General features: G+C 43.0%; 1 pseudogene; it reads right to left on the reverse strand.

The window, feature by feature from the left end:
- Nucleotides 1–18,537: 18,537 nt before the first annotated feature.
- Nucleotides 18,538–18,989, reverse strand: LOC110598279 (large ribosomal subunit protein uL6 pseudogene; annotated as a pseudogene).
- Between the last annotated feature and the right edge of the window lie 203 nt (nt 18,990–19,192).

Genomic DNA, 19,192 nt, shown 5'->3' on the forward strand with positions numbered 1-19,192 from the left:
GTAAAAAGTAACATAGAACTTTACATATCTTATTGATAACAAGTCCAGTTATAGAACACAAACGATATAAATAAATCTCCAACATGTTTTTCTTTTTGAGCCTAAAATTACCATACAACTTTAGAACACCAGCTTGATATAATGCTCTTTTGAAGCTTCCACCTTACAGACTTGTATACCTGGAAGATATGAATACATTAATAGCACCATAATTACATTGATGTTTTTATATTAACCTTGCAAAAAGCTGTGTGCTCATATAGAACCAAGGGGGACATGGTAGGGCTTAGATAAATGGCAGGCAACCCGTTTATTGGTAAGTTCTTCCAGATATCAGCTCCAGAGCCCAGGAATTAGTTCTCATTGGGGCTAAGGTTCTCCGTCAGCAAGATTTGAGATTGGTGCTGGCGGGAGAGTTTCCAGGGGCAGGAACTTTTTGCGCCACTGCAGAAAAGAAGAAGGTAGGAAGAAGTCCTTAGGCGCCATGTTGTTGTCACCAGCACCTGAAGAAGATCAGAGTGAAAAAAAAACAGAATAAAGATAAAAATTAAAGCAAAGGTCAATTTTTGGCAGAAGTTCCATGTTGGGGGACTGACAGAGAAGAGGCCAAGGGCCATGAGGAGGCTTAAAAGGACATAAAGACTCATGAATCCAGGATAGTAGATTAAGAGGGTCTCTGAACTCGTTGTCTCCTGCTGTCTGATGTCCGTTGTATTCCATCGTGCCTGGTAGTGAGCTTCAGCACTGAGTGAACTGTTCTCTTGAAGATGTTGGGGGTCCATTGGTCATCAGAGGCTGGTAGTGCCTAAGCAGAAGCTGGTTGAAAGTTTGATTAGAAACTTTCTGCAATTGGGTTTGAAGGAACTTCATTATGCAGAGCAAGAGAGCACAAGAAAAGTATTGAAAAATAACAGTTGTTGTTTAACCATAGTTGTATAATTTTTAATTTCCTTAAGATTACTTGCTCCAAAACTTACACGAACCTTTTTTTTTATCACTTACTTAAACCCTCTTAATTTCTTCATTACATAGACTCTCTTATCCAGAAACACATTTTCCCTCTATTAAATCCATATCTAGAACCTTCTAGTTTCTCTTTTCCATCTGTTAACCTCCTTCTGTTCACCTTTGAAACAATACTTGTAAATTTTTGAATTTAAGCAGATTATTTCATAGACATCACAACATGTTATTAGGGTCTTTTTTTAACACCTAGAAAAACTTATGAGCTTAATTTTAAAGACATTTTTACTTTTATCTGTTTACCCAATTTAAATTGAACCATTTGAATCACGTGAATTAAAGATACTTAGATCCATTTTTAAAAATTTTTTTTATGAGCGCTCCTCATATATCTGCCAATTGTCATATAATTGCATGATATATGGACATACACACGTATAGACATACTGACATACAACACATAACACAAGTGTGCACACATACACAAGGCCTTGTAGCTGTTTTTTCAGGTGAAATCTCCATTGCAATGTTTAAAAACTTCACAGTTGATCAAAAATAGAACTGATCAGAAAACATTAACTTAGGTCTGTAGGATCAAAATCATGAGCTCAAAAAAAATACAGAATCTAAGAAAAAGCAAGAGTCCTAAAAAAAAGATGACTGGCCAGTAATTAGTAAATACCATACAATTTACTTTTTAGTTTGGTCTAGTTTTTGAGTTCAGGTAAAAAGACACTTTTACTCTCTCTTTTTTTTTTCCCTTGGATCTCAGATCTGTCCTTTACTGAGCCCCAGGCTTCTTCTTCTTCTTTTTTTTTAAGAGAGAGTGAGAGAGGGAGAGAGAGAGGAGAGAGAGAGAATTTTAATATTTATTTTTCAGTTATCCGCGGACACAACGTCTTTGTTGGTATGTGGTGCTGAGGATCAAACCCGGGCCACACGCATGCCAGGCAAGTGAGCGTGCTACTGCTTGAGCCACATCCCCAGCCCCAGGCTTCTTCTATTTGCATATCAACTTAAGTCCTAGCTGAGGTCTGGAAGGAACTGGGAAAACTGGAATTCTGAGCAGAAACCTCATGCCTAAGGCATTTTAACCATAAGTCACAATTTTCCAGGTTTGAATGTTGAAAATTATGATACAAGTTTAAGATGCAATTTTCAAAATCATCTTTATATCTTTTTACACTAGAAAAACATGCTCACACAAAACTGAAAATAGGATCTTAAGCTACCATCAGAAGAAATTTCTTTAGGATCATTAAGCTACTTTCTTTGTTCTGAAGTTCCTAAAGTAGTATTAAGTTACATTAAATTGCCTGAAAGAGAACTACACACTATCATGTATATCTAAAATTAAGCTTTTAAAAATTTCCAAGACTGTTGCTATTTAATGTCTTTTTAATAAGTCAGACCAACATTTTAATCTATCACATTTTTTTTCCTGAATCTTACACACTGAGGGGAACAGATACCATATCATAATTTACTATCCTTGCCCAAGTTAATGCACTGGTATACCTAGTGAAATCTTTTCAGGCTACCCAGTTCAGAAATTGATGAAAAATAAAACTAAATGATTGGGAGTTACTTGCCAACTTGGAAGTAGAGTTCTTTAATTTTCTATCCTAAGTATTTAAGTTTTCTAGCATGAGCTATCTGAAATCTCAAACTAAACAATTACTTAAACCCAACTTTTAACTGCAAGATTGTGCAATGCTTTAGAAACCCATTCAGATACCAGATTGTTACAATAAAAAAATCATCTTTTAGATACACATTCAGCCAAGATCATCCCCAAGAAACAATCTATAACATCAACATATTACTGCATTCATTGTCCCCTTTTTTTAAGTAGACAGAGGTGGAGTAATCATTAAAGTGCAGGTAAGGAAGAGGGAGTTCCCCAAAGCAAAATGACCTTCGAAGCTGCTGGGAGTCCCCCAGTCCCACCTTTTACTTACAGGATTAGTTTCTCTGGTTTGGTCTGACCCCAGGCACCAGGCATTTTCCAAATCTCCTAACTTTTCAGTAGTCAGTTCCCAAAAAGTTCATCCTCTGCTTGCAGTTGTTTCGAGTGCTGGGCTTCCCCAAGACGGCAGAGTGGGGACTCCTCTAAAGTCTCCTGGGGGGGGAGGTGTCAAAATTTGTGACTGAAAATTTGGTTCCCATCCCCAAAGCCAATTAATGCCAATTTAATAATGAGGACAGGGTTTTGAGAAAAATTAAATCGAGATATCAAAGTTCTTAGATCCCCAGTACATATTTCCCTCTGCAGTGGGTGCACTCAAGCCAACTACAGGAAGAAAAGGAAACACTGCTTCCCTAATCTCGCTTAACAAAGGGGAGTAAAGTTTATCAAAGTTCTTTTTAACTTTCCTTACAGTACTTGTTGACTATCGATCTCGTGCCAGTATTTAACCTTAGATGGAGTTTACCACCCGCTTTGGGCTGCATTCCCAAGCAACCCAACTCCGGGAAAACCCGGCCGGGCGCGCTAGGAGCCCCTACCGGCCTCATACCGTCCAGGAGCAGCCTTCCCAGCCGTCCCGGACCCAGAGCTGGTCACCGCGTACTGCCGCGGTGGAAATGAGGGAGGGCGGTCCCCTGCCGACCCTACCCACATCCCGCCCACCCACCCCTTGCACCCGCTGGAGTGCCCCCCCTCTGGAGAGGGGAGAAGATGACAGGGCGGAGAGGACGGACGGGTGGAGGGGCCAGGAGGAACAGCGGCAGGTAAGATCCGCCACACTGCCGGGTTGAATCCTCCCGGCGGACTGCATGGACCCCACCCATGCAGGAGGAGATTCGCAGAGGTCCTGCCAGGTCCGGCGTTTCACTGAAAAAGAAAGATTCTGGGCCCTTGAGCGGGATCAAGGGTCAGTGACAGAGGCGTGGAATGGCTTTGTCCCATACTGGGAGTTACTCAAATGGGGACAGTGACAAAATGTGACACAGACAAAGACAAACAGTAAACGTTTAACACGAGTCCACGACAAAAATTAGAACCTAGTAACTGGCAAAACCTGGTGGGTTAGACCACAAAGACAGACAGTAAACTCAACCTGAGAAAATGAATAGCTGGCAAGACCTGACAGGTTGGCAGCAGAGTCACTGATTCCGAACCAGTGGCTACACCTGATGAGGGCACCTCCGTCCCTCCATCTTATGAGAGCACCTCTGTCCCTCCATTTCCCGAGTCCTCCAAGGCGTCCCTTGGGGACGTGGCCTGTGGCTTCAGGACATGCCTGTCCACCGATGCCAGGGAGAACTTACGCTCTCCGCTGGCAGCCACTCTGCCAACCCTTAAACCAAACCGAAAGTGAACCTGAACAAAAAGCTCTGAGCAATTGCAAGAAAAAGGAAAGAGGCGCCTTATTTACCCCTAGAGGAGTCTGTTGAGGTCTCCCTGTTCGGTGCTGCAGGATTCCCGGCCAATGCACCAAATGTAAGGGTCCGAACGAATATCGGAGGAAGAGACCACCAAGAGACCGACTCATGCAACAGCAAAAGGGGGTTTATTGGGGATCCAATCCAGCGCCCTGGGGCTCCAGGCTCACTCAAGAAGGGAGAGTGGCCAAGAGCCCTGAGCAGGGGTTGAGAAGTGCTTAAGTACACTTTTTTAGGGAGGGCAGGGACTTTGCATACATCAGAGCAAATCATCATCAGGCGCGGGAAAATTGAACAACAACTCTCAAACATGATTAGTCCATTCATTGGCGGGAACAGGTCAGGCGGGGGTGATAGGTCAGTCCTAAGGAGGGGGGTACATTCAAACTGATTGGTTTGGGCCCTGAATGCCTACGTGCCAAACTGCACAGGGTCCAGGTTATTTAACAACTAAATGGTCAGTTCTGGGCATTGTCTTAACTGCCTCAGGAATTTCAGGTTCTGTGTGCAGTTCAGAAACTTTATAATACCTGGTCCTTTACATTTTAACTCAGGCTTTGCAGCTTAGAAACTTTACCCTTTCATGCTTTACATTGTTGTTAAGTACTTTATATGAACTCTGTCATGTAATGAAATCGTGATTTAGTTGTTCTTCACTCTGGCAGGAACCAGGGCCTCGTGCAAGCCAGGTAAGCACTCTACCACGGAGTTACATCCCAGCTTGCCTTTTGTTTTCCCATTTTTACCTCATCTTCCTTTAATTCAGCTGCCTTGAACCCTAAAGCTCAGGCATGGATGAGTGTTATAGTTTGCTGTATGTTAGGGATGGCACTAGCCTTTGGTCCTTACAAGTCCTAAAAAGTACCTACATGTCCTTTCTTGGGCCTCTCTTGTCTTCACTGTTTTCTCCTATTGACATCAGATTTCTTACCACAGCAAGAAGTACAGCATTCCCTTTCTAGGGCAGAGGAGCCCTCTCTTCATTAGCCAAGATGAGGCAACAAGGTGTGGTGGGAGGAAAATGACCCATGAAACCTAGGGATGTGGGCACAAAGGACAGATAGGGGAGAGAGACAAACAGCCGTCCCCTCCCTCCCCTCCAGATCGCCATCAGAAGACAATACAAGCAGTGAGAAGAGCAGCATGCTAGAAAGACTCCAGTCTGTCCAGGAGGATTGTCCACTCTGATGACTGTGAAGAACATGAAGTAAAGTAACTCTGCAAAGTTCTATTCAGTTAGGGTTCAGATACATCAATAGGAAATACTTAGATAAAATATGTACTTTCAAATAATAGAATGTTTGTAAAATATTTTAATAAAAAGGCCTAATACCATATGTCAGATGAAGAAAATTATATATAAAAATGTATTTAGAAATTAAAATCTTGTCTTAATTTTAATAGATTGTAATATACTTTTAAAGTTAGAAGGAAATGTGACAAAATCATAATGGTTACAGATTTCCAAATATTTTATGGTGAAATATATATATTTCCAAAAATTTTATCGTCAAAAGATGATATTAAAGGTTGGAGTGGAGCTCAGTGGCAGGGTACTTGTCCAGCATGCATGAAGCTCTGGGTTCCATCCCAGCACAAAAAAGAAATTAAAAATTAAATTAAATATGTACTTATTAAGGGCTGGGGATATAGCTGAGTTGGTAGAGTGCTTGCCTAGCCTGTACAAGGCCCTCGGTTTAATCCCCAGCACCACAAAAAAAAAAAAAAAAAAGGACTTATTTGAATTAGCTCCCTGAAAAAAAACTAAGAAAGTATACTATAGCTACAGATGTTACTGTCTCCAGATTTCAAAAATGTTTTCCAAATGTCTCATGGGAACTGGGCATGAGAGGACAGATGGCTGAGCATAACCTACTCCCAGTGCTAGAAAAGCTAATCAAAGTGCATGTCGCATGGATGCTACATCTGTAATAGCAGCTTTTTGTAGAGAAGGATGATATATAACGTTTTCCCCACTGCAGTTCTCAAAGTCACCAGTCCCCAACTTCCTTGGAAGAAGGACGTGTATAAGCATCTAAGAACAGGATGGATGAGCTAGGGCCATTGTAATGAAGTGCCACAGACTGGGCAGCTTAAGCAATAGAAATATATTTTCTCTTGATTCTGGAGGTCAGAAGTCCAAGGTCAATATTGCAGGGTTGGTTCCTCTAAGTCCATTTCCTTGGCTTGTAGATGCTACCTTCTCATTGTATGTTTCACATGGTTTTTCTTCTGTGCATGTCTATGTCCCAATCTCTTGCTAATACGACACCAGTCATATTGGATAGAGCCACCCTAGTGACCTAATTTATTACTTCTTTTTTGTTTGTTTGTTTGGTTTTGGTACCGGGGATTGAACAAGGAGCACTTAACCACTGAGCCATATTCCCAGCCCTTTTTATATTTTATTTAGAGACAGGGTCCTGCTAAGTTGCTTAGGGCTTCAATTTGCTAAGCCTGGCTTTGAACTTGCAATCTTTCTGCCTCAGCTTCCTTAGCTGCTAGTATTACAGTGTTATGCTCGAATTCAGGACCCCCAAAAGACCACCAGAGACCAAGATCGATGTAAGCAGCAAAGAAGTGTTTAGTGCGAGGTAGCTTGGTCCTCTGTGCACACACACAGCAACTGGTGACACTGAGAGGCCCTGAGCCCAGGATTTGCAGCAGTTTTATACATTCGTTGGAGAAGGCAGGAATCTCACATACATCATAGCATCTCTTAGCAAATCATCACACACCATGGGAAAATCAAATAACAACTCTAAAACATGATTAGCACATTCATGGTGGGAACAAGTTGGGTAGGGGTGATTGGTTACTACAAGAGGGGGATTCATTTGAACTGATTGGTTTAAGCCAAGAGGGGTGTTCGTGCTGAACTACATGGTTTCCCAACACGTTATCAACCACCATAAACTACTAGAAGGGTCACCTGGCATCCCAGGTGTTTCCCTGTCTCATGCTGATTGGTGGCTGCTAGCGGGTTGCTAGCCTGACTGAGTCAGGGACACCTGGCACAGCAGATCTCTCCTGTTATTTAGATAAACAACTTAGCAGGCTGGGTATGTGCCTAGGAGTGCTCTGTGGGTCTTTCCAAGGACAAAGGCCATGTCCCTTCCTTGGACAGGCTTTGCTCTGAGGTAGAGGCTGGTTTTTCAACAGGTGTTTGCAACCACACCTGGCTTCATTTACCTCTCTAAATACTCCATATTCAAATGCGATCAAGGTCTGGGGTACTGTGATTAGGATTTGAATATGTGAATTTGTAGGGGGACAACAAGAATTCCTCCCATATGGGAAGGCAAGGGGCTGGTTGGAGAAGGTAGCTCCTTCTTTTTTTTTTTAATATTTATTTTTAAGTTATTGGCAGACACAACATATTTGTATGTGGTGCTGAGAATCAAACCCGGGCCGTACGCGTGGCAGGCGAGCACGCTACTGCTTGAGCCACATCCCCAGCCCAAGGTAGCTCCTTCTTGAGAGCGACCCAGGCTGTAGATTTTGTGATTCAGCCTGAGCAGACTAATACAAGTGCTTGCCCTGACTTAGAAGGCTGGAATTTAGGTTGCTGCAGTGCCAGAAAGAGAGGCAGGAGGGAGATCTGGTTAGAGGAGAACTGCTTTAAGTAGCTGGTCAATTGGCTCTCTTTAAATTCTATAGTGTTGAGGGCCACAGCCGAGTCGGGATGACGCAGGGCATTCTGCCAGAAGGGAGTGGTTGAGAGGTGACGCCAGCGAGCCATTGAGTGGATTCCCTCAATCCTTCAAAACTATAGGATTGAGGGAAACCCCTGTAAGACCTACTTTTAGATAGAACTTGCCAACAGTATCATGACAAGGTACCTAGGAGATTATTAGAAATGAGAAAGGGAAAATAATGGCGATCTGTTGAATATTCTACATGAATATTTCATAATTTTTTAATTTAAGATTTATGAATTATAAATCTGGGGATCTTCTAGAAAGAAAATTTACCAGATACAGTGGCACACACCTAAAATCCCAGTGGCTCTGGAGACTGAGGCAGAAGAATCTCAAGTTCAAAGTCAGCCTCAGGCCTGGGGATGTGGCTCAAGCGGTAGTGCGCTCGCCTGGCATGAGTGCGTCCCGGGTTCGATCCTCAGCGCCACATACAAACAAAGATGTTGTGTCTGCTGAAAACTAAACTAAACTAAAATAAAATAAAACTTAAAAATTCTCATTCTCTCTCTCTCTCTCTTTAAAAAAAACAGGACAGGAATGCCCTCTTTTACCACTTCTATTCAACATAGTCCTTGAAACTCTAGCCAGAGCAATTAGGCAAAAGAATGAATTTAAAGGGATACAAATAGGAAAAGAACTCAAACTATTGCTGGTGACATGATCCTATACTTACAGGATCCAAAAAACTCCATCAGAAAACTTCTAGAATTAATAAATTAATTCAGCAAAGTAGCAGGATATAAAATTAATACCCATAAATCAAATGCATTTCTATATATTAATTATGAATCCTCTGAAGGAGAAACTAGGAAAACTACCCCATTCACAATAGCCTCGAAAAACATAAAATACTTGGGATTAAACAAAAGAGGTGAAAGACCTCTACAATGAAAACTGCAAAACGCTAAAGAAAGAAATTGAAGAAGACCTTAGAAGATGGAAAGATCTCTCATGCTCTTGGATAGGCAGAATGAACATTGACAAAATGACCATACTACCCAAAGTACTATACAGAATCAATGTGATTCCAATTAAAATCCCAATGTCATCCCTTATAGAAATAGAAAAAGCAAGCAATAATGAAATTCATTTGGAAAAAAATAAGAGATCCAGAATAGACAAAGTAATCCTTAACAAGAAAAGTGAAGCAGGAGGCATCACAATACCAGGCTTAATCTATGGTGTAAAGTGTGTGTGTGTGTGTGTGTACTATAAAGCTATAGTAACAAAAACGCATGGTATTGGCACCAAAATAGATATGTAGACCAATGGTACAGAATAGAAGATACTGAGACAAACCCAAATAAATACAATTATCTCATACTAGAGAAAGGAACCAAGAACGTGCACTGGAGAAAAGACAGCCTCTTCAACAAATGGTGCTGGGAGAACTGGAAATCCATAGGTAGCAAAATAAAACTAAACCCCTATCTCTCACCCTGCACGAAACTCAACTCAAGGTGGATCAAAAATCTAGGAAATAGACCAGCGACCCTATGCCTAATAGAGAAAAAAGTAGGCCCAAATCTTCATCACATTGGATTAGGCCTTTCTTAATAAGACTCCTAAAGCACAAGAATTAATGGGGGCTGGGGTTGTGGCTCAGTGGTAGAGCGCTTGCCTAGCATGTGTGAGGCACTGGGTTTGATCCTCAGCACCACATATAAATAAATAAAGGCCCATCAACAACGAATGAAAAGTAATAATAAATGAGGTAGATTAAAACTAAAAAGCTCTTCTCAGCAAAAGAAACAACCAATGAGGTGTAGACAGAACCTACACTTTGGGAGCAAATTTTTGCCACACACACATCAGATAGAGCATCAGATATAAAGAACTCAAAAAACTTCACACACACACACACACACACACACACACACACACCACCAACAACAACCCAATCAATAAATGGGCTAAGGAGCTGAACAAACACTTCTCAGAAAAAAAGATATACAATCAATCAATAAATATATGAAAAAATGTTTAGCATTTCTAGTAATTAGAGAAATGCAATAAAAACAACTCTAAGATTTCATCTCACACCAGTAAGAATGGCAATCATCAAGAATACAGGCAAAAGTAAGTGCTGGCAAGGATGTGGGGGAAAAGGCACACTCATACACTGCTGATAGGACCGAAAATTGGTGCAACCACTCTGGAAAGCAGTATGGAGATTCCTTAGAAAACTTGAAATGGAACCACCATTTGACCCAGTTATTCCACTCCTTGGTCTGTACCCAAAGGACTTAAAACCAGCATACTACAGTAATGCAGCCACATCGATGTTCATAGCATCTCAATTCACAATAGCTAAACTGTGGAAGCAACCTAGATGCCCTTCAATAGATGAGTGGATAAAGAAACTGGGGTATGTATACACAGTGAAATATTGCTCAGCATTAAAAGAGAATAAAGTCATGGCATTTGCAGGTAAATAGGTGAAGTTGGAGAATATCATGCTAAGCAAAGTAAGCCAATCCCCCAGAACCAAAGACCAAATATTCTCTCTGATAAGTGGATGCTGATCCATAATAGGAGGCGGTATGGAAATAGAGGAACTTTGGGCAAAGGGGGTAAAGGGGAGGGGGCAGGAAAGATGGTGGAATGAGTTGGACATTGTTATCCTAGGTACATGTATGATTATACATAGGGTGTGACACTACATCGTGTACAACCAGAGAAATGAAAAATTGTGCTGCAATTGTGTATACTGAATCAAAATGCATTCTGTTATCATATATACCTAATTAAAATTAATTAATTAATTTTAAAAAGTCAACCTCAGCAACTTAGGGTGGCCCTAAGCAACTTAGCAAGACTCGGTCTCTAAATAAAATATAAAAAGGGCTGAGGATGTGGCCCAGTAGTTAAGTGCCCCTGGGTTCAATCCCAGTACGAAAAAAAAAAAAAAAAAAGAAAGAAAATTGAAAATTTGTCCTACCATCCCCTAATTGCATTTAAAGAGTAAATGTGTATTTGCCTGGATGTAAAGAAAAACTATGTGTTTTAGGAAATTTCTTGCATTATCTATGTTGAAAGATGAAGTAGAGTCTTGGGAAAGAAGACTTAAAAATGAGGACAAGTATAGCAATAACACCAACAAAACTTTCCAAGCTGCACTGGCTGTTTCAGTAAGAGAATTTTGAATCTGAGCCAAAGAATTCTCCATTTCATTTTGCAACAGGCTCAATCCCTCTTGAAAAAGGGGAGGATAGATATAATGAATAAATAATATCACCTTGGTATGAAAAAACCTGTATGTGCAAGCAACAACCATTTCCTTGTTTCAGTATTAAATTGCTTACTTGGATTAAAGCAAGCTCTAAAACTAAAAAACTGCTTGGCAAATGTATCAGCATAAACTCAAAGGAAACCAATCAACATAAGCAAATGACATTGAGTGAACTTTGACCTTCTCTTCTCTGGGACTTCTATTTAGGCCTCATGGGAATTATATTTGGGGACAGTTCTAAGGCACAGAAGGCTTTAAAAGACGCTGTAGGCTGAATTATATTCCTCTGTTGGAATGTGGAAGCTCTAACCACGATGTCAGGGCACCTGGAGACAGGGTCTTTGGAAGGTGATTAGGATTAAACGAGGTCATCGGTTGCTCCTGATCCTGGCTGTCTCTGTCTGCCACGTGAGGACACTGACAGAGGCAGTGGCTGCAAGCTAGGAAGACAGCCCTTACCAGAAAATGAATTGGCTGACACCTTGATCTCAAAGTCCAGCCTCCAGAACTGTCCGTGCTATCCAGAGTGCACAGCAAAACAGGTGAGGCCTCCGTTTTGCCACGGCCGTGCCCATTCTGGTGAGTGAAAGGACCCCGGGGACTTTTGGTTTTCTCATCACTTTGAAGGGCATTAAGTGGAGCCAGGCTTGGAAATTAACGACCCTATTGACTCAATAAGTTGATGTTATCTTGAGTTGATTTTCTATTTCATTCAAAATAGGCTCAGACTGGATAGAAAAGAGACCATTCCAAGTGTGGTCTTAGGCTCCACGGTTAGGTGACGAGGGTGAACAGCCGTGTGCATGACAACCTTCTCAGTTTACAGTGTGAATACAGGGCAGAGCTTGAAGCCAGGAATCTTGCTCTCCATTTCAGGTTTTCCTGTAGCAAATTGTACAGCCTTGGTCTGGTCACTTTGTGCTTTAGGTACTTTGGTTTCTTCTGTAGTGGGAGAAGACTTCAGAGGCTGGGGGTATATATCAGTGGTAGAGCACACCGTGCCTCAGGCCTTGGATTCAACCCCTAAGACCAAAATAAATAAGACTTCAGCCTTTCCTGCCCTGAAAATTTCTTGGGGTGGGGAGTTAGCATGTAAAAACAAGATTAACACTATTTTCCATTTCTTTTTTTTTTCTAGTATTAGGGATTGAACCCAGGGCATAGGTATGTGCTAGGCTAATGGTCTGCCATTGAGCTACAATCCCAGTGCAGGATTTTCAAAATCAAAATTAATCTAAATGGATTAAACTCTCACTGTGAGCCACTTCCGAAGTCCAGCCTTTATTGACAGGTACCTGTGGATGACAGTGGATGTCAAGGATCCTGTGGATGACGTGGATGATGAGGTACCTGTGGATGACAGAGGGTGACATGTACCTGTGGATGACAGTGGGTGACATGTACCTGTGGATGACAGTGGATGACCAGGATCCTGTGGATGACATGGATGATGAGGTACCTGTGGATGACAGTGGATGACATGTACCTGTGGATGACAGTGGATGACAGTGGATGACAGTGGATGACAGGTACCTGTGGATGACAGTGGATGACAGTGGATGACAGTGGATGACAGGTACCTGTGGATGACAGTGGATGCCAGGTACCTGTGGATGACAGTGGATGACAGTGGACGACGGGTACCTGTGGATGACAGTGGATGACGGGTACCTGTGGATGACAATGGATGACAGGTACCTGTGGATGACAGTGGATGACAGTGGATGACAGGTACCTGTGGATGACAGTGGATGACAGTGGATGACGGGTACCTGTGAATGACAGTGGATGACAGGGATGACGGGTACCTGTGAATGACAGTGGATGATGGGTACCTGTGGATGACAGTGGATGACAGTGGATGACAGTGGATGACAGGTACCTGTGGATGACAGTGGATGACAGTGGATGACGGGTACCTGTGAATGACAGTGGATGACAGGGATGACGGGTACCTGTGAATGACAGTGGATGATGGATACCTGTGGATGATAGTGGGTGACAGTGGATGACAGGTACCTGTGGATGACAGTGGATGACAGTGGGTGACGGGTACCTGTGGATGACAGTGGATGACAGTGGATGACGGGTACCTGTGGATGACAGTGGATGACAGTGGGTGACGGGTACCTGTGGATGACAGTGGATGACAGTGGGTGACGGGTACCTGTGGATGACAGTGGATGACAGTGGATGACAGGTACCTGTGGATGATAGTGGGTGACAGTGGATGACAGGTACCTGTGGATGACAGTGGATGACAGTGGATGGCAGTGGATGACGGGTACCTGTGGATGACAGTGGATGATAGTGGATGACAGGTACCTGTGGATGACAGTGGATGACAGTGGATGACGGATACCTGTGGATGATAGTGGGTGACAGTGGATGACAGGTACCTGTGGATGACAGTGGATGACAGTGGATGACAGGTACCTGTGGATGATAGTGGGTGACAGTGGATGAAAGGTACCTGTGGATGACAGTGGATGACAGGTACCTGTGGATGACAGTGGATGACGGGTACCTGTGGATGACAGTGGATGACAGGTACCTGTGGATGATAGTGGGTGACAGTGGATGACAGGTACCTGTGGATGACAGTGGATGACAGTGGACAACGGGTACCTGTGGATGATAGTGGGTGACAGTGGATGACGGGTACCTGTGGACGACAGTGGATGACAGTGGATGACGGGTACCTGTGGATGACAGTGGATGACGGGTACCTGTGGATGACAGTGGATGACAGTGGATGACGGGTACCTGTGGATGACAGTGGATGACGGGTACCTGTGGATGATAGTGGATGACAGTGGACGATGGGTACCTGTGGATGATAGTGGGTGACAGTGGACGACGGGTACCTGTGGATGATAGTGGATGACAGTGGATGACGGGTACCTGTGGATGACAGTGGATGACAGTGGATGACAGTGGATGACGGGTACCTGTGGATGACAGTGGATGACAGTGGACGACGGGTACCTGTGGATGACAGTGGATGACAGTGGACGACGGGTACCTGTGGATGACAGTGGATGACAGTGGATGATGGGTACCTGTGGATGACAGTGGATGACAGTGGATGACGGGTACCTGTGGACGACAGTGGATGACAGTGGATGACGGGTACCTGTGGATGACAGTGGATGACAGTGGATGACAGTGCATGACGGGTACCTGTGGATGACAGTGGATGACAGTGGATGACAGGTATCTGTGGATGACAGATAGTGGATGACTGGTACCTGTGGATGACAGACCTGGCCCAGCTTCCGTTGTCTTCTAGGAGCCTTTCATGGCTGCACCCAGGTTCAGCCTTTGGTTAAACTCCTGGTTTGTCTTTTTTCTGCCAAGACTGGCTCGTCACAAGGCACAGTTGCTCCAACTATCCAAAAAATGGCACTCCGTGGCCCCTCAGGAGGAGGAGGTGGTGGTAAGGAGACCTCCTTTGCCTTCAGTAACGCCCCTCCAGAGCATGAACAGAGGTTTGCCCAGAAAGGACCTCAAGGTCTCGGGCCGTGAGATTGCACAGTGCAGCAGGTGGATCTCAGGCAAATCTGGAGAACGACTACCGACCAGACCAATTACAGGCCAGTGTTTTCTCAAGTAGAAGTGAATTCTGACCTCCACCATCAAGCACAAGAACTTGTTGGATTTCTTTTTGCTCTGCTTCTGCGAGGTTACTTACCTTTCCTGGCCAATGTACCTGGTGATCTTGCAGTCAGTCCCACACCTACAGCAAATATAACTTTCTCCCAGGGATGGTGCAATGTTTTGGGAATGCCAACCCAGGATAGAGGCCAAAGTGGTCCAAGTTGGGAATTTAATTACATGAGTAAATAACTCATCTTTTTTTTACTTTTCCAATGTATAAATACAAATCCTCAAAATGAGAAAGAAGAAATTAAGGAAAGAAGGAATGGAATTCAGATGCTAAGCATCAAACATTACAATGGTCTGCTCTCCTGAGCCTCCACCTGGGAATAGTCCTCGCCTTCTAGCAGGTGGCTTTCAGGTGACACAACCCTGTGGCCAATGGCTGGGATCGAGCTGTCCCAGTCCTGGGGGCCATCTCCAACGCTGCCCTTGTAACCAAGCAGCTGCAAATTCAGTCTATACATTTTGCCCCTAAAATATCTCAGGAGTTTGTCTCCTCTCTATTCCCAGGGCTGTCCCTTTAGTTTAAGCATCACTAAACCACTGTTGGTCGTTTGTTTGCTCCACTTCTATGCATGCCAGATCAAACCTTCCCAATCAAGGTTCCAATCACATCAGCCCTGTTAATATGGGCTTTGAGGTTGTACCCCGTGGCGGAGCCTTGCCCGTCAGGTACAGGCCCTGAGTGGGATCCCAGCACAGCCTTTCAGCTGCTGCGTGCCTTGGTTGTTGCTGGTTGTGACAAGGCCCAAGACTGTCAAGCTTGCTTGATGCACAGACACACACCTTTTTTTTGTTTGTTTGTTTTTCTTTTTTTGGCAATACTGGGGATTGAACCAGGGATGCTTTACCACTGAACTATATGTCCAGACTTTTTTTTGTTTTGTTTTGTTTTGAGACAGGTCTTGCTAAATTGTCCAGGCTACTTTGGACGTAGGATCCTCCTGCCTTGGCCTCTTGGTATCAGGGCACCACCACACCCAGCTCCCTCTGCCCTCTTTAGTGAATTGATAAAATAAGTTGCTTGCTCCTTCTCATACCTGTCCCTGTGTTTCCTGCCCCTCTGCCTCCACCCATGCAGTTTCTGCCCTGAACAACTTCTGCACACATCTGTGCTCATTAAGGGTCAGTTAAGATGCCTTCATCTCCCAAAACAGCCTTTCTGTTTCAGTCAGGGTCTCACTGAGTGACTGAAACTGCTCTTGAACCTGCAATCCTTTGGCCTCAGTCTCCTGAGTTGTGGGCATTGCATGCATGCACCACCATGCTTGGCTACTGAGCTCAAATTTAATCTCATAAGAAAACACTATTCCTTAAAATTTTTCCCACTGACCTGGGCGTGGTGGTGCACACCTATAATCTCAGCTGCTTGGGAGGCTGAGACAGGAAGACTGCAAGTTCAAAGCCAGCCTCAGCAAAAGCAATGCACTAAACAACTCAGTGATGCTGAGGGCCATTACCAAGTAGGAATGAGGCATCGAAATTTCCTTGCCAAGCGTACCCCATGCTGCTTAGAGGACATTCGATGGGACATTGCATGCATGCTTTAATAAGGTGACCTTGCTCAAGGACCAAGGCGGATCCGGGTTTAGAGCTGATCAGGTTTGAGGAAGTAACCGGCTCCTTGAGTTTAAGGCGTTGCCAGTTTAAGATAATGGGTTTTAGGGAAGTTGGCGGTTGAAGATTATTGCTGGGATTAGGGTGTTCCCGCTGCTTGTTCCCAGTTGAGTTCTCGTGAGATTAAAATGGGATTTGGAGATAGCCTCGTGGAGTAGGTGAATTGTGCGGGTGACGGCAGAACGTGTTTGCCCCTGGACCTGTGTGGAGGTGGTGTGAGAGCGGGAATAAAGAATTGCTGATCAGCTCTAAACCCGGATCCGCCTTGGTCCTTGAGCAAGGTCACTTTATTAAAGCATGCATGCAATGTCCCATCGAATGTCCTCTAAGCAGCATGGGGTACGCTTGGCAAGGAAATTTCGATGCCTCATTCCTACTTGGTAATGGCCCTCAGCACAGTGAGACCCTGTGTCTAAATAAAATACAAAGTAAGACTGGGGGTGTGGTTTAGTGGTCAAGTGCCCCTGAGTTCAATACCCGGTACCATCTCCCCCCCCAAATTTCCCCATTGGCTCTATCTTAGTCATTATTTAATGAAATGAATTAGTTTGGTTGAACCAATTGTTTAAAAATTTAATCTGAATTTCAATTAACTTGTAGATTTACTTGGTCAAATATTTGAACCTTGCATAGGTAGTTTCTTTGACTCCTTGTCTGCTAAAGAAGGGGCTGGGGTTGTGGCTCAGCGGTAGAGCACTTGCCTAGCACATGCGAGGCCCTGGGTTCGATCCTCAGCACCACATAAAAATAAATAAATAAAGATATCGTGTCCCACTAAAAAATAATTAAAAAAAAAGTTGTGCAACCTGAAGACTGGGGTAGTGTGGCACACTAGTGGAGCACTTGCCTAGCATGTGCCAGCCTAGCCTGGGGTTGGTCCCCACCAACACCACCCCCCAAAATTGTGCAATTTGATCTTTATTTATTTTTCAAAAAGGTTTTATTTGTTTTAATTAGTTATACATGACAGTAGAATGCATTTACGCACTTTGATATATACAAAGATGGGATATAATTTCTCATTTTTCTGAGTGTAGGTGTAGTAAAATCATATTGGTCATGTAGTCACATATATACATAAAGTAATAATGTCTGTTTTGTTCTACTATCCTTCCTATCCCCACATCCCCTCCCTTCCACTCCCTCCACTTCCCTCTACCTAATCTAATGTGACGCTATTCTTCTCCAGTGCTCTGCCCCCCTTATTGTGAATTAGCATCCGAATATTAGAGAAAACATTCAGCCTTTGTTTTTTTAGGATTGGCTAATTTTGCTTAGCATAATAGTCTCCAACTCTATCCATTTACTGGCAAATGCCATAATTTTATTCTTCTTTAAAGCTGAGTAATATTCCACTGAATATATATACCACAGTTTCTTTATCTATTCATCTATTGGAGGGCATCTAGGTTGCTTCCACAGTTAAGCTGTTGTGAATTGTGCTGCTATAAACATTGATGTGGCTGTGTCCCTGTAATATGCTGATTTTAAGTCCTTTGGGTATAAACCAAGGAGTGGGATAGCTCAGTCATGTGGTGGTTCCATTCCAAGTTTTCTGAGGAATCTCCATTTCCAGAGTGGTTGCACCAATCTGCAGTCCCACCAGCAATGTATGAGTGTCCTTTCCCCCCACATCCTCACCTACACTTATTGTTGCTTGTATTCTTGATGATTGACTGGAGTGAGATGAAATCTTAGTGTAGTTTTGATTTATATTTCTCTAATTGCCGGAGATGTTGAACACTTTTTCATATATTTGTTGATAGATTGTATTTCTTCTGTGAAGTTCTGTTCAATTCCTTAGCCCATTTATTGATTGGGTTATTTGTTGGTTTTTTTTTGGGGGGGGTGTTAAGTTTTTTGAATTCTTTATATATCCTAGAGATTAATTTTTTAATAGAGATCTTTTATTGTATCATTGAAATATCAAATTGACTCTAGGATGTGTTTCTGTGACTGGACACTTTTTAGATCTTATTCATCAGCCCACTGAACTGTTCTTTTTCAGAAACATAAATACCATACAAAAATTTTCTGATATCCTTGTTTTTCACTGTTGTGTCTTGCTGAATTAAAGCAGCTGAATTTGAAACAAGTTCAATATCATTTCCTTCAAGGATTAATTCATCTTTCTGAGCTTGAGACACTGAACAAGCAACACCAGCGTAACACCCTTGATCATGTTCTGCGTATGACTACAGATGGTGCAGTCAGTGGCCAGTTCCTTTCTATTTCCCCACCATTTGTCAACCCATAGCCTCTTCTTTTTCTTTCCAAGGAGGCTGAGTTCCGCTTTGATATGATTGAAATCCCTCTGGAGAGTTCCTCTTGGGCTGTTCGTGATAACTGTGCATCCCTTCAGAGTAATGTCGACATTTTCTAGGAATGTCGACAGTCTGATTGCTGAGAATGGTCTTCATTCTCTCAGTAGATTCGGCAAAGAGCGAGATTAATGTTTTATTGGAGGTGCATGAGGTTAACATTTTCTTCCAATCTGTAGGCTCTCTCCTCACATATATTGATTATTTCCTTTGCTGAGAAGAAGCTTTTTAATTTGAATTCATCCCATTTATTGATCCCTGATTTTACTTCTTGCATTTTAGGGATCTTGTTAAGGAAATCAGATCCT

Source organism: Ictidomys tridecemlineatus, chromosome 2 (genome assembly GCF_052094955.1).
Source record: "Ictidomys tridecemlineatus isolate mIctTri1 chromosome 2, mIctTri1.hap1, whole genome shotgun sequence".
NCBI lineage: Eukaryota > Metazoa > Chordata > Mammalia > Rodentia > Sciuridae > Ictidomys > Ictidomys tridecemlineatus.